General features: G+C 38.3%; 1 non-coding gene across 1 annotated transcript; it reads left to right on the forward strand.

The window, feature by feature from the left end:
• The first annotated feature begins 12,079 nt into the window (after nucleotides 1-12,079).
• Nucleotides 12,080-12,186, forward strand: LOC141636583 (small nucleolar RNA R71). Its single transcript, XR_012541189.1, has one exon. It is a non-coding gene; the product is annotated as a small nucleolar RNA R71 (small nucleolar RNA).
• The last annotated feature ends 5,329 nt before the right edge of the window (nucleotides 12,187-17,515 follow it).

A 17,515-nucleotide genomic window follows, 5' to 3' on the forward strand; every position in this document is an offset into this window, starting at 1 on the left:
TAAACTGAACCCGATATATGTACAATAGGAGGCCGGCTTTGGACGAGTAGACGCCCTCATTTCAAATCTAGATTCTATTGTCTTGGTCGGTCACTACGGGGTGGTTATAAGTATGGGTGAACTCTATGTGAAATGTGGTGTGATTACATGTGTGTTATAACAAGTTAATTACTTTCTTGCGTGATGTCGTCATTTATGATGTGGTGTATGATAACCTGTGAAAGTTGGATGAAAGGATTGATGTGTATAACGTGCCTGGAAGTGATCACTACGTGTTGGTATGTGAGGAACATTTGTTTAGTTCTTTAGCATTTTGATGTCGTGTATGTTCTTGGGACTTGCTAGTGTTATCGTTAAAGTACAATCTAGTAGTGATTACTAGTAGAGTAGTCACTAGTATAGAAGTAGTGTATCAAAGATGGTAAGTATGATGATGTGTGACCTAACTCGGGAATAGTCATCGATAGCCGGTGGACTTCCGAACGTTAATATTTTGTTGCAGGGACGATACTCTTTGTTTCTCGTCAGAAATTGCAAGCGATAAGGAAGTACTCAACCGAGAAAGAGCCAGTACTACGCCGTGTACCAGACATTCGACCGAGTGGACTCTGGCATTCGACCGAGTGAACCATTTTCTAGAAATCTGAAATTTTCTGAGAAATGGGGCACTCGACCAAGTGGTGATGGGCACTATACCGAGTGCATGTACACTCTACCGAGTGGGCTTAGCACTTGACCGAGTGCAAATTCTGGGCAAGCAATTTTCGCGAAAATTGTGTTTATAGTCTATTCTTATCTACTTCATTCCTTCTCCATTCTTCATAATACCATCACCAAAATCTCTCTAAAAATCACTCAAAAATTCCATTGTTGTTGTTTGTTCCTTGGATTCAAGCTTTCTACTATATCTCTTCTCCCTAATCTTCACTAACTAACTAAAGTAAGTGATTTTCTCTTTCCTCTTGTTTTTGCCCAATTTGATTTTCTTTAGATCTACTCTAATTTCTTCATGTTTTACCATTTAATTACATGTTTTTGTTTAATTTATAGTAGTATTCAACTTTCTACACCATTATTGATGTCAAATACGAAAATTTGATGTTGAAATTTTCCCCAAATTTGAAGAACTCAAAAATTAGGGTTCTTGAGACAAGAATTTGATTTTTGTACTTGATACTTGGTTTAACTATTCAACAAGGGCTTAACCTTTGTTGTTAATGCTAGATCTTGGCTTACATTTGAAATTTTGTTATAGAATTTTACCCCAAAATTTTGGAAACATCTAGTGTTCATGCCCAAATTTTGATTTTTTATGTTTAAAACTTGGTTTAATTGTTCCATAAGACTACTATCTTTGTTAGTGATGCTATATAATGTATTAAATCGAAATTTCTTCTTAAAATGTTTTCCAAAATTTTCAAAAATCCCATAGTATGCATGACCAATTTTAATTTTTGCATTTAGAACATGGTTTAATTGTTTCGTCATGTTTCAAGTCTTGCTAGTGATGTCATGTATGGTCTTAAAATTGGGAATGTGTCTTAAAACTTCCCAAAGTTTTCGAAATGGGTAGTGTACATACTAAAGTTTTGATGTTCATGTTTAATTCTTGTTCTAATTGTGCCACGAGGCTTTAATCCTTGTTAAATGTTATAATGTATTGTCTAAAATTTGCAAATTTGTCCTAAAATTCCGCCAAAATTTTTGAAAGACATAATATGCATACCAAAATTTCGATTTTTATGCTTCATTATTATTTGTTTCATTGTGTTCAAAAGCTTTGCTAATTGTTGAAAGTGTTATATTATTACCTTGAATTAGGTTAAAATGTTGTGTAATTTCACAAGAATCTCATTTTTCCGGAAAATTCGTGTCTTAAGTAAATTTTTGGTTTGATTAAAATTCAAAGGAAATCATGTCAAATTTTCTACTCAAATTATTACTAGTAAACTAGAAGTGTGGAGGAATTTCCAATTTGTTTGAAAGTTGTCTTTATTTTTCATCTTTTCTATCCGGAACCCCGTTGCGTTAATCGGTTTTGTAGCATGTCAATGCCCTTAAGAAACACCTAAAGAAACCGCGGGAGACAACCTCGTTAAGAACCGGTAGCACCTTCCATGATTGAAGCTCCGAGGTATCCGAGCATCGAGTTTGAGTGTGAGGCCCAAAAGAACGCCTTTCTTGCTCTAGCCCTTAGACCTATGGCCCCGACAAGGTGTGGAATTGTATATAGTCGTCAAGTTTGGGAATTGAAAATACTAGGAAATATTTAGCTTATAGTAAGTTTTGAGTTGAGTGAGTCGATTGTATGAGAAAACTTATGGATGATGAATGGCATGTAATCATGGTTGGATACTTATCGATTGTTTGGACTTGTAGATAGTAAATGAGGTTTGGAGGACATGTGAGGGTGATTGTTATTGAGTATGATTCGAGGATTTTTGGTTGACAAATGGTTGGGCTTTGGATTGTGGAATAATAAGGAAATAGTTGAGGTATCAAAGAGTTAAGTGGAGGTAATAACATGAGTCGTTAATAGTGATTGGAGAGTGTAAATTGGATTGAAGGATTGATAGGAACCAAAGGGATGCCAATAAGTATTTGCACAGAAGGAGTACTAAAACGACAAGGAATAATAAAGTTTGTGGTGACCAGTTTCATGGAGTAGAGACGATTTAAAGTAATAGGCGGTGGAAGGTATATAGGAAAGCCCTAAGTAATGTCTAGTGGTGAAATTACTAGAGAGTGATTGTATACGTGTGATATGATGAATGGTGGTCATCTTATTGTATCAACGTCGGATTTCGGGGAGCGTTATTTGTGAGATAGATAAATGAGAGTTGTCCTTTGAAAGTTGGTTGCATAGTTGAGAATTTGGAATCTTAAAAGAATTTGTCACGAGTTTGAGATGAACTCTTGTAAGAGATTGTGCTATCGGCCATGAGGTAATATGGATGAGTTTTAGTTAAAATAATTGGGATATATAGTTGTGGATGTAGTACTACCAAGTTGGTCTTCGCGGTTATGAGATTGAGAGTGTGATATGTAATGTATATGGGTCTAATTATGTTATTGAGGTATTTTGATCACTTGTGTTATATAGTATAGCCTTCTAATTTGAGTACGTATTTACAACACACGAAAAGTGGTTATGTGAGACTCCGACCCTATGAGTGGTAGTATGGATGTTGTTTGCAATGTTGTCTTTTGATTATTCTATGAAGTATCCATCTTATGTATCGTGATCTAGTTGTCAATTGCTTATTTGAGTGGCGATACTATTGTTTTTCTTTATGAACAATGTTGTGTTGAGACCGTGTTCATGAGACTGTATAGAGTGCGATGGAGGCCGATGTGGCTGTTGTGTTTTGCATTGCGGTGCGGTTGTTGGTGACGGTATTATGATACCGTCACCGGTTGTGGCGGAGGAGACGAGATGGTTGTGAAATAAATTTTGAAATGTCATATTCATCCTATTATTATCATATGACTTGGTATTGTGTTTTCAGTACTGTTATTTGCCTTCTGTAATTTCCTACTTGTGGATTAAAGAGTAGAGTATATATATCATGAATTGGAAGTTCTAACTATGGTTGTTGTGTTAATATATTTTCATACATATTTGTTAATAAGATATAGTTGTTGGAGCATTTACAAGCTTGATTTTGATGAATCATTCATAGACTTGTAGTGACCAATAATCAACAGAATATGTGTTGTATTGAGCTAGAAACTACATGTGGTCCATAACCTTTTGTTGGGATATGACGTGGGCGTGTCGTTGTACACCCAATCAAAACACATTTATATCACTCAACAAACAACTAGTTAGTGGTAAGTCGAGGTCGATCCATGGGACGGTGTGCTTTGGGTTCTAAGTCTATCTATCTCAATTTATGCTAGTGTCACAATTTGTTTGGATTTGTAGTTGTGTTCTAGACTAATGCAAGCAATAAAGTAAAGCAAACAATGAACTAAGAAATGTAAACAAGTGACTAAAAGCACTAGTATGTCATGGGGTCGTAGGGGATTCATGGTGTTGATCATACAAACATGTTTACAAAGTTACAAGCAATTAATGTTGTAAAGGAACCGAGTTGGTTTATGTCTTACGGTTCTTAGGAAGGGTTGGGTCCCGGAACCGAATCGATTAGATTGTACAACACCTACAAGTCGACTTACTTTCCCCCTAATCACTTCTATACATGGTCTAACAAGACTCGAGTTGGTTTATATCTTACAAGTTAAGTTGAATAGATAAGAGATGGTTATAAATGCAAGGATTTATAGGCTTAGCATTTCATCAAACATAACATGTGCATTGGTTGACATCACAACAAACAAGCAATTTAATTATGAAAATATATTAGATTAAGCATGACTAATCCCATGTTGGTTTCCCCTAATTGCCCACTAATCCTAGTTAAGAGACTACTCACTCATTATCATAGGAAACATGTCAACAAGGTTGTCAATCATATTAACAAGTATAAATATGATAAGAGCTTAAGGAAATAAACAATAAAGAGTAAAGAGTAAAGGGATTATACCAAACTTGAGATGATGCAAATAATAAAGCAAAGAATAAAAGAAGAGAACTTGATTTATTGATGAAGGGTTGTCAATCCTCCAATAATAACCCAATAATCTTCAATTACCCAAAAGTAACAAACTTGAACAATAATTAAGGAGAGATTAATGTGAAATTTGTGGAAAGATTAAAGAGTAATCTAATCTAATCTACTCCTAATCTATTCTAAGAGGATTTTCTAATGTGGAAGCCCCCCTTTGATTATCATCAAAATGGGGTATTTACAGTAGTGCCTCATTAGGTTAACTAAGGCTAAACTAGTAATTAACAATTCTAAGTTCTAAGCAAGGAATCGCAAGTATTTCGGAGAGATGGGCATATTTGCTGAAGACGCCATGGTCCGCTCGTCCAAGAGGTAAGACGCTCAGATTGTGGCATGGAGGGACGAGCGGCTGAGGAGTTGGGACGCTCGGATTGCGAGCTCCTTGGACGATCGTCTTAGCTCCTTGGACACTCGGATTCCTCTTCAGAATGCTTCCCTTCGCATACTTCTTATTCTTTCAATGTTGGTCTTTAGTTTTTGTCCTTCCTTCAATACCCGTTCAACCAAGATCGTCAATGTCCTTCCAAATATGCTCAAGAGACGGGAATTTTCCGCTTAATTGTCTCCTTTCCTACAAATCAAACACAAAGCAATAGGAAAGCAAAATAGGAAGCATTTGACGGGTAAAATAGCTATGAGACGCTATGATAATATGCAAAATAGGTTCAAGTAGGAGACTAAATGTGCGCAAATATGAGTCACATCAAATATCCCCAAACTGAACCTTTACTCGTCCCGAGTAAAGAGGTGACAAAAACTAGACCTTTAATTAAACTATCCTACTAATATAGCCGATGTGAAACAATTAGCGGGTCTCACTCCGCCCCTTCAACTCACAACAAGACAACCATGAGGTAGGATGCCTTCTTTCAAGGCAAGGTGGGTCTTGCCAAAATGGCGACACATCCAAACATTAAAGCACACAAAATCAAGTAATGGATGCATCTACAAAAGAATAGCCACTTTCCTCATCTAAGTGGCGGAAATTATCTAAAGGGGAAGCAATTCAAGGGTACACACTCCTTCATAGATGTAATTTCTTCAAACTACTAAGCCTAAAGGATACCAAAAAATCACCTCCAAGTTGTGTCAAGCTAGGGTACCTTTGTCCTCAATCGTTAAATGCTTTTGTCAAGAATAGACTCCCTATGGTGTTAGAAACACTGGAGGATCGCGGAATTCCCCCTCCTGCCTAGACAAGAAGAAGGGTCGTTCCCTCTCTACCAAGCACAAAAGTGGATACGATGGATAAAGGGATCGATAGTTTTTTAGTTTCATTTTGGGAGTTTGCTTTGTTGTTGTTTTCCCCCCAATTTCTTGTGGCATATAACATTTGAGAACAATTTCTTGCCATTTCTTTGATGTTTGGCTTTTCAATACTTGACAATTTTTCAACTTTTTGCATTTTCTTTTGAACATTTTCAAAGTCACCCCAATTTGTAACGAGGGTGCCTTATATTTGAAGCATAGGAGTTTTTATTTTTGTTACTCCTCTTTTCTTTTGATGCAATTGCAAACTTTTTCTTTTCTTTTCATTTCTTGAACTCAAATTTTTGAACAATTTCTTTTTGTGCCCATTTCCTTTGATGACAAAATATGTGGTAGAACGTGGATGAATTATGGTTGCATGGTTTCAAGGGTCACCTTGGAATAAATGGTAGCCAAAGATTTATCACACCACAAGGTACTCTTGACTAGGCCTTAATCCATGGGTCAAAGGATACTAGCATGACACATCCTAGGGTGTTTTACAAGTATTTTAACAAGCAAAGTCTTAAGAAGAAAAAGCATCTACTAGGGCCTATATACACTTGTCAAGCTTCCCAAGTAGACGGTTTCACAAAAATTTTCCTAAATGCAAACTACATGCCATGATGAAACTAAAATATATACATCCTAATGCATATGCTTCTACCAACTAGTATGCCAAATAATCTAAATGCAATCCTAAATTCACTTTGTTTTTACCGCATCAATCAAAATAAAGCCACATATAGTCATTAACATAAAGAGGAAAAAGGAGATTGGAAAGATCATACCATGTGGTCTTCAATATCCTCTTGTCTTGGATGTGGCGTAGTCAATCAATGTGAACAAGGATGAACAAACACAATATATACAAGTCTACTCTAAAAAAGAATGAACATGTTTTTGAAATTTTCAATTTTTCAAAATTTTTTTGGATTTTTCGAAATTTTTGATATTTTTGGATTTTGAATAAAACTCAAATTGGAATTTCCCATCCCTACACTAGTATGGGCATTGTCCTCAATGACCAATACGATAGGAAATTATGCAAGTATGATGCATGATTTCTATACTCAATGCAAACTATACTAAGCTACACTACATGATGCATGTGTTTTTGTTATGGCGGAGAGCATAATTTAAATTAGCTCCCGATGCATATGCATGGACTTCCCCAAACCAAAATAGACATTATTTCTAATGTCTTGAATTTCGGGGTAGTTCATGCACATGGGATGCAATGCATGAAACTACAAATTGTCATTTTGGATTTTACAAGTTGGGATCAATAAAAATGAACACCTTAATGAAGCGAAGGTGTTAGTCCTCCATGTTGCTAGGACTCCAAAAAATAAATGATCAAGATAAAATAAAAACAAGGGAAGTAGACAAACCATAAGAGAGGTGAAAGAATGTAGGAGCCTCCAAGGTTTGCTAATCCTCCATCATATCATCATTATCATCATCTTCCTCCATAGATGTGGAATCATCTCCACTCCTACTTTCACTTCCTTTCTCTTCCTCACTTTCCTCTTCCTCTTCTTGAGCTTCTTCTTCTTGAACACCTTCTTGAACCTCTTCTTCTTCACCTTCTTCATCAACACCCTCATTATCAACATTCTCCTCTCCACCTGGTCTTCCACCACTAGAGGTGCTAGGAAAGAAAACTCCCCTATCCGCCCAACTAGGTAAAGGACATGATGGATCAAGAAGTCCTTGCCTAGCAAGATGTAGGAAGGATGGATATTGGGCTTTGTAAGCATGCACTCTATAATTGTAAGCTTGCTTGTGCATTTCCCTCATGAGTAGAGTCATGTAATCATTTCCTACCTCGACATCCTTGGGTTTGAACTCGTGATACTCAAATGGGTAGGGTGGTGTGATAATGGAGGAGTAGGAGGGCTCGTCAATCTCGCCTCTTTGTTGTTGAATAATATACTCGGTCTCCTCAGAGAGTGGAAGAAGGTAGTTCGGTCAGTGAACATTCAATCGGCAAATCTTTGAAGGCAAGATGAAGGATCTAGCTTCATTAGTTAATCACCCATATTTGGTGTCAAGAGAATCATGCTTGACCCATTTAAACTTGTGAATCATGGTGTCCATATCAATGAGATGGCCTCCTTTAACCGCCACATAAGTGTTTTCTTTGTTGAAATTTGGGTTAAAGTGCTTGGCCAAATGGGTAACTAGTCCTCCATTTACAATGAACGCGGTGCCCTCTTTACCACAATCGACATTAAGCCATCGTTCAACCAAATGTCTTAGAGCATTATATGGCTTAGTAAATTCCCTTCCTATGTTCAAGGCCGACTCAAGAAGAACACAATCGAGCTTGGTAAGATGATTAGTGTCATTTCTTGCTATCAAAGTATTCCCAATGACCTTATGCCACACTCTAATGCCCGGATGGTGGACTAATAGAGCACGACAATCATGAAAGTGCACAAATTTCTTCCCGGAAATTGCCATCCAAAGAGGAGCGGGGTCATACTTGTCGGGGATCTTTGTATATTTCGGGGTATCGCTAAGGCCTAAAATCTTACTCAATTCGCCAAAAGTGATGCTTCTATCAACATTTGCAAGACGAAACTCGATGTGGGTTCTAGTCTCCACCCTTGTGACTTTCAAGGAACTCAAAAATTCCAAGGTGAGGGAGGGGTATGTCAATTCCTTCATGGTAAACAATTTACCCAATCCCATAGACTCAAAGAAGGTTTTGGTATGTTCAAGAACACCCAACTTTGTCAAAGCATCTTCACAAATAAATTTTGTAGGCATAATGGTCTTCTTAGCAAAGAGAACAAATTTATCCCTATGAGAGTCGGAAGTGAAAATTACCTCCAGATAATTGGATAATTTCTCAATGACCGGAGTTGTTGATGTTGTAGCTTCCATAGGGGGACCTTGTTGAACCTCCAACCTTGCCTCATGGACTATCAATGCCTTTGACAATTGTTTTGCTCGAAGAGCTTGTTGCCTTTTTAAAAGTGTCTACTTTGGGGGTGCCTTGTTACCTCCTTTAGTTCTTGCCATTCTTGATTACACCAAAGAAAGATTGAAATCTCCAATTTTTAGTTATGCCCAAATCGATTTAAGATGAAAGAATGTTGCTTTGTATCTTAAAAATTGACTCAAAAGTTGAAGATTTTGGTGTTTGAATCAATTGTTGTTGCAAAAGGAGTGATTAATTTTTGTTCTGAGGAAGTTTGGATTTGATTTTGTTGAATTTGGTTGAGGATTTTTGGTTTTGTTGATGTAGAGGATGAGGGTTTTTGGGGTTTTTGGGTTTTGGGTAGTGTTTGAATGTAGAAGAAATGAAAATAAATGAGGGAAGAGGGTTTAAAAGACCCGTTATGTTTGAAATAGTAGGGGAAGACGAGCATACCAAGGGTCGGGACGCTCAGATTCTTCGTGTTTTGTCTCGGGAAAGGACGCCACAGGACGAGCGTCTTTCAGCAAAGACGAGCGGTTTTTTCAAATTGAGACGAGCGTCTTCCAGTACGGACGCTCGGATTCTGTTACAGGGAGAAACTTTAAAATTCAACAGCAGAAAGACGAGCGTCTTTCCCGTAAGACGAGCGTCCAGAATCAGACGAGCGGATTCTCAGTTGAGACGCTCGGATTCTGTGTCAGACCAGTTTTTTGAACTCTACAGCTCTGCCAGACGAGCGGATCGTATCTTAGATGCTCGGATTCCTTGACGACGAGCGGATTCTCCTTTAGGCCGCTCGGATTCTTCCTTGACCACACGGATTCAGGTCCATCCGTGGGTACTGCATAACCCGTATCATTTTCATTCTTCAATTCTCGTGTTCTTCATTTTAGGGGCTAGAGGCATGAATAGCCTAGGCAATTGCTATCCCCACACTAAGTCAAAGCACTACACATTAATGAAATCATAAGTCCTTCCCTCACTTCTCTCAAAATGATGAATATCTTGATCAAGGCACAAAAATATAAATCCAAAAATGATAAAGAATGCAATGTAAAAATTGAAATGCAAGTTAGGGAGTTAGAATATTTACAAATGGTGGTTTAGGGAGGACTCCACCAAACTCTCATCAAATGTAAGATGTCAAGGGCGCATGTTCAAGGTGTTGTTGATATTACTCAACACCTTGAAGAAGTAGTCGAAAGCTTGTTCATTGTCATGATAAAGGTCCTCAATAGATTTTTGCACTTTTTGTTCCCCTTGATGGTCTTGGTTCATAGCATTACCAATGTAGGGATTGAATATTCCTTCGAACTCATCATTCCAAAGACCGCAAACTTCGTCTACTTGACCATTAAAAATTTCTTGAGTTGATAGAGACAACTCTCCTTCTTTCTTTTCTTGGCCAATAAGGCCATCTTCTTCACTTGTCATGGGTGAGCTTTTCAAGCTCTCTTTGTTGCTATTTCCTTGCTCATTGAATGGAGCATCATCAATTTTCTTTTTCCATTTGAATTTGACTTCTTCCTATAATCCTTCCAGCTATAGTGATCAACCATAAATCATGGTTCATGCAATCGGGGAGCTCTCATGGTCTTGTCAAGATTGAAAGTTATGGTCTCGTCTCCTACTTCTAGAGTAAGATCTCCATGATTCACATCTATCACCGCACCCGCGGTGTGCAAGAAGGGTCTACCTAGGATGATCGGAATATTGGAGTCTTCTTCTATGTCAACAATGACAAAGTCCGCCGGGATGAAGAATTTGCCGATTCTCACGGGAACATCTTCTCATATCCCTAACGGTGTCTTCGTCGATCTATCGGCCATTTGGAGTGTGATGTTGGTACATTTAAGCTCTCCTATCCCTAGCCTTTTACTAGCCGAATACGGCATAACACTCACGCTTGCTCCTAGATCACACAAAGCCTTGTTGATCGTGGTGTCGCCAATGGTACACGGTATTGAGAAGCTTCCCAGGTCTTTAAGTTTCTGAGGTGAACTCCCTTGAAGGATTGCACTACTCACCTTAGTGAAGGCGATAGTTTCAAGCTTCCGGATCGACTTCTTTTTTCGTAAGGATGTCCTTCATGTACTTTGCATAGGCCGGCACGTGATTGATTAATTCTGTGAAAGGAATCAAGACTTCCAAATTCTTCACAATTTATATGAATTTTCCAAGTTGGTCATCAAACTTAGGCTTAGCTTGACGACTTTGGAATGGAAGTCGAATCACAATGGGCTCCTTCTCCTTGGCCTTTTCTTCACTTTTCTTTGAAACTTCTTCTTTTGTTGGTTCATTTTCCTTAGAGTTTTGCACAACTCCTTCTTTGTCACTAGCTTCCACAACTTCATCCTCAACTTGCTTCTTTGGTCCTTCATATCTCGTACCACTCCTCAAGTGAATGGCACTAACGGTTTCATGCCTTGGGGGATTACTTTGAGGTGGTAATTGCCCCTTTTGTCTTTGAGAGTTTGAAGATGCTAGTTGGGTCAATTGAGTTTCCAAAATTTTTGTGTGGGCTAGGATGTTGTTGATGCTGATGTCTTTTGCTTGACTATCTTTTTGCATTTGAGTGAAAAATTCTTGTTGATTATTTTGCATTTGGAGGACCGCTTTTTGAACATCAAAACCTTGGTCATTTTGTTGATTGTATGGAGTTTGATTTTGGTAACCTTGGTTTTGGTTGTAAAAGGGTCTTTGATTTTGGTTTCTCATGGGAGGTGGGGTGTATGTTTGTTGAGGATTTTGAACATTTTGGCTTTTGTATGAGAGATTTGGGTGGAATTTGGTGTTTTCATTTTAATAATTGGAATATGGGGTACCACTCTTGTATGCTTGAAAAGCATTCACTTGTTCATTTGTTCCCCTACATTCACTTTGGTCATGTCCTAAAGGTCCACAATTCTCACATATCCCACTTGGGATTGATGAAGATGCTACCATGGCATTAATATGATGCTTTGGTGATTTTGAGGCTTCTTCAAGTTTAGCCATAGCCTTCTCAAACTTCAAGTTGATGGTATCAATATGAGCACTAAGTTGAGCACCCAATTGAGTAATAGAGTCCACTTTATGCTTTCCTCCTCTAGTAGCCTTACGAGGTCTACTATATTGTGAATTATGGACCGCCATTTCCTCAATCTTGTTCCAAGTTTGATTTTCGTCAACTTCGGTGAACATACCATTTGATCCCATGTTGAGAATGTTTCTTGAGTCTTCATAAAGACCATTCCAAAAAATTTGTACCAACAACCACTCGCTAAGTCCATGATGAGGACATGAGCGACAAATTCCTTTGAATCGCTCCCAAGCTTCATACAAAGATTCTTCATCCCTTTGCTTAAAACCCGTAATTTGAGCTCTTAGCATGTTAGTCTTTTCCGGAGGGTAGAATTTTTTGTAGAAAGCTAGAGCCAACTTCTTCCAAGAGTCAATTCCAAGATTAGCTTTATCAAGGCTTTTCAACCATTGTTTTGCGGTGCCAATTAGAGAAAAAGGAAATAAGACCCATCGAATTTGGTCTTGAGTCACACCGGTTTGTGAAATTGCATCACAATAGTCACAAAAAGTCTCCATGTGAGAGTGAGGGTCTTCACTAGGCATCCCCCCAAATTGGCTTCTTTCGACTAGTTGGATAAATGCGGATTTAGCAATGAAATTTCCGGTTAAGTGTTGTGGTATGGGAGTTCTATTGGGTAGGTTATCTTCGGTTGGTACGGAATGTGATGAAAATTTAGGCATTGTGGGTTGATTTTGTGATTGATTTGGTGGTTGATTTTGTGTTGGGTTCTCCTCACCTTCTCTTGCAAAAGGGTTGATGAACTCAAGAGAATGAATATCTACAACCTCACCAATTCCTCTCAAAGTGTTTCTAGCAAGTCTTCTGTTGGTTGTCAAAGTCCTTTCAATCTCGTGATTAATGGGTAACAAGTTACCTTGTGATCTTCTAGACATGCAAAATATCAAACAACTTGAAAACAATTAGAACAAACCTTGAGGAGTTTTACTTCCCCAAGGCAAAGACAGACACAACTAATAACAATCTAATAAAATCAAATCAAGTTAACACCGTCCCCGGCAACGGCGCCATTTTTTGGTCGGGCTCACTTGGAGCTGAATTTTCGGTTACTTGTCATTAGGAGCACCTAGACCAAAACAATATTTATATCTCCACAAACAACTCTACCATTAGTAAAGAGGTAAGTAAAGTTCGGATCCTAAGGGACGGGTATTGATGTAGGATTTTCGATTGCAAGTAGCGGTGTCTAGGGGTGTCACGATTTGGGTTGAGATAAGAAGATCACTAAACTAAATAGCAATAAAAGTAAACAAGCAAGATGATTAAAATGAGATGTAAACAATTGATTAAAAGCACTAGGGTGTCATGGGTTCATAGGGGATGCATGGGAATTGATCATACAAACATATTCTCAAATTATAAGCAAGCAATTATTGTTGTGATAGGATCGAGTTGGTTTATATCTTACAATCCTAGGAAGGTTTGGGTCCCGGAGCCAAATTGATTAGATTGTACAACACCTACAACTCGACTTAATCCTCCCTACTCAACTATATGCGCGGTCTAATGAGACTCGAGTTGGTTTATGTCTTACAAGTCTCATTGAAAAGGTAAGTGATGGTAAAAAATGTAAAGATTCATAGGCTCGCATTTCATCAAACATAACATGTGCATAAGTTGAGATCACAACAAGCAAGCAAATAAATTATGAAAACATATTAAATTAAGCATGAATCATACCCCATGTTGGTTTCCCCTAATTACCCATTAACCCTAGTTAAGGAAACTACTCACTCATTATCAAGTTTAATATCTTAACAAGGTTGTCAATCATATTAACAAAACAAAACATGATGAATAAATGAAGATGATTAACAATAATTAAAAAGAGATTAAGAGAATTATACCTAATGATGATTCCAAAATAAAGCAAAGAATAATAGAAGTACTTGATGAATGATTGGAAGGTTATCAATCTCCCAAAAATAACCCAAATAATCTTCAATTACCCAAAATAAAGATGGACAAAAGAGAAATTAAAGAAATGAGATTTGTATTAAGACTTGATTAGAAGTTGATTACAAGATTAAAGAGAGATTAGAATGATATAAACTACACTAAAGATTGATAAGATGAACATGATTAATCTAATTAGACTAATGGGGTATTTATAGTGGGGATTAGGTACACAAATTAGGGTTTACTAAGGGCTTAAATGACGATTAAGTCCTTGAGGAATCGCTCCTCTCAGAAAAAGATGCGGGTCTCCTTTTAGCCGGTCTTTCAAAAATATGCGCATCTTTTATGGAGCAAGAAGAGGACGTGTGGGTCTGTAACACAATCCGAGCGTCCAAGGGTCGGGACGAGCGGATTCTCAGGTGGCTGGACGAGTGGATTGCTGGCTTGGATGAGCAGATCCTGGCAGTCTTGGACGGGCGTCTGGGAAGCTTGGACAAGCGTCCTGGGAAGCTTCTGGATGGGCGTCCTGCCTGGTTGGACGAGCGGATCCTGGCCCAGCCTTCCTTTTCTTTTTTTTCTTCTTCTCTTCTCCCAACAATCATCCGGGATTTTGTCGGGGATGCAAGGATTTTTTCATCATTGCCCATCAACTACAATATGTACAAAGGCCTTCTAGTCTTGTCTTCTCTTTGATGCTTGGTCATTAGATTCGATCAATTTAGCTCTATTTTGCCATGAAAATGCAAGGTTTGCACTCCTCTCCTACCAAGGAAACAAAACCTCAAAGAATATGCAAAACAAAGGACTAAAGATAGTAAATGACCCAAATATGCACTAAAAAGCATAGGAACGAGGCTAATTCGGGGACTAAATATGCTCAAATAATGGTCACATCAGGATAGTAAGGGTAGAGTGTTGAGAATGAATATCACGTTAATGTATGGGCGAGTTCGGTAGTAATAAAAAGGAACCTTGAGGATCTCTTTTGTGTACAAGAATCTTAGGTCGCGTGTTATGTAGTCGGGGTAGGAGCGTGAGTCGCGAAAGATGTGGTTTAGTGGTAATATGAAGGGTTAACTGAGTGGGTTATGTTGAGGATTTCGCCGTAAACCTTAGGTGGTTAGAGGTATGGTTGGAGGTATGACCATTATTATAGAGAATATTACACGTAGAAGTAGCCATCGGTGTTTATATTAAGCGATTACCAGTTATCTGTGGGGTGGAATGGTGTTAATGAACGGAAATAGCTAAGGATATAATATGAGGTGAACATTATGTGGTATACTTCATTGTTTTATTGTGCTATTGAGGTATTATTAAAAAGGAAACATGATGAAACTCAGTGAAAGGATCGAGAATATACTTGAGTGTGGATATCGTTAAAAGTATTGGTGGTGCTTGCGGTATTACTTATTTCAGGTACTTGTAGTATTACTTATCTAGAAGGAATGGAATCATAAAGTAAAGTTGTAGTTGTGTATAATTGTGATAGTATTGAGGGTATTGAGTGGGAGCGAACTTTGATGGTGTTGAGTGTGAGTGAACTTCGGGGACGAACTTCATTTTAAGGAAGGAAGAATGTGACATTTTATTTGATAGGTGTACTTGCTTGGTGAATGACATTTGTATTGGGGTGTTGGTGAGACTATGGTGTGGGTATTGTGGAATGCATCGATATTGCGGAATTCATGATGTGGAATGCTTGGGAGGCGGTGTTAGATTAGTCGTATTGATGTTATGGAGCTTGATCGGTAGTACTAAGGGTGGTGCGGTGGTGTGATCCGCGTGTGAGGTTGACCTTGTCCGTTGCGTTGGTGCTACGAGTTGTCGGGACCTCTTTCGGGTTAGTGTACCTTAGTTTTGTGAGAGGAGAGTCAGGGCGGAGGTGTCTTGTGAGAGTCGGGTGTGTACTTCAGGGACGAAGTTTGTATTAAGGGGGGAAGACTGTAAAACCCTTGATTTTCTTGCTGTGCACTCGGCCGAGTACAATAGAGTACTCGACCGAGTGGCACTCACTCGACCGAGTGGCACTCACTCGACCGAGTGGCACTCACTCGACCGAGTGCCGTCTAGGCTCAAACCAAGTTTCTTTCTAGGTGCCACTCGGCCGAGTGGCTGGTACACTTGAGCGAGTGAGGTGCACTCGACCGAGTGAGGTAGGTAAGACTCAATTTTTACGTGATGGGCTTCGTGCTATTGGGCCTCACTATATATACCTTATTTCAGTTTCTTCTTCATTCTAACAATCCCTAAACACTCTTTACACTCTCGCAAACACCCACAACTCTATAGAAACTTCTAATGAACACTAGCAAGAAGACCAAGCCTAGATTTGGAAGGATTATTCACCAAGTTTGATTCTTTCTCATTCCTTTCTACTAGTAAGTTGATACTCATCCTTTTCCTTTCATTTTTATGTTGACCCAAACCCTAGAATTTGTGGGTTTTCATGGGTATTTTTAATTAGTACTATTAATTAGTATTATGTATAATTAAAGGGTAATAATAAGGGTTTTGTATAATAAAAGAGCATAGGATGTATTGTGATGGTTATTAAGTGATTTATGTAGGATGAGGCAATTTTGCGAGACGGATTCTTGGTTCTCTCGAGTTGCTCATAGAGTATGCTCAAAGGTAGGGTTTCCCTGTTCGGTTTTGGTAATAGGGATGCTTACTCATATGTTTGCATTTGTCATTTTTGTTATTGTTAGTCTTACATGGTATTGGATTGCATTACAACATGTGTTTGGGTAATTGTGTCTTAGTTAATGATTGTAATTGATGATGGGATTGCATCATAACATGTTAATGTATGCATGTGATCGTTGGTGGATGTTGGAGATTGTTGGTGGAGATGTGGTTGTGATATACGGTTGTTGAGGAGACGTAAGGCGGTTCGGGAGACCGTCTTATGCTTGGTCGTCTCTTGGAATTTTCCACTCCAAGAGGGACGTGCACATTTATGACTTGTGTACGGAAGAGCTAGTGTGGTGTCGTGACGCCTGGCAGGAGTCAGGTTAACGCCCGGGCTCGGTACCATGGGCGTGTCCCGAGTACCTGTTTTACGAGCTGGGGTCCGGCCATTTGGTAGGCGGTGCTGTGACCCGAGCATAAGACGGTCTTCCGAACTGCCTTACGTCTCCTCGAAATGACTCTTCTCGACCCAACCTCATGCTAAAATGAACATGAAATTGACCTGGCATGAACAGAACCGACTTCAAATCCGACCCAACTAACCTGGTTTTCAGGTCTAAGCGCAAGAAAAGAATTGGGCTCACATAAGTGATGCACCGTACAAAATAGTATTAACATAGATCCAGCAAGTATCTACATAGTATAAAAGCTGAGTTTTTTTAAGCTTTCTGATTAGCCGGGAGATTTTAGGAAAAAATGCATTTGATTTGTTAGTGGTGGGGACCATTTTAAAGAACAAATTAATTAATTTCAGTTCTTTTCTTTTGCGCGTTTAGTTTTACAAATTTATATGTCTATTCACGAAGTTTACAAAACACTATAACAACATTGCATTATTATATTAATAAAATTATCATTTTAAATCTACTTTATGCTACTTTTAATTTTGTACAAATTTAAGTCAACAAATAAAAGTAAGTAGCAAAAGGAAAATCGATTTCTGAATACAAATAATATAATATGATTTCAGATTATGTATACTATCTATTTTACAACTTTTTAAGTAATTTTACTCTTCAATCTTTA

Source organism: Silene latifolia, chromosome Y (genome assembly GCF_048544455.1).
Source record: "Silene latifolia isolate original U9 population chromosome Y, ASM4854445v1, whole genome shotgun sequence".
Classification (NCBI taxonomy): Eukaryota; Viridiplantae; Streptophyta; class Magnoliopsida; order Caryophyllales; family Caryophyllaceae; genus Silene; species Silene latifolia.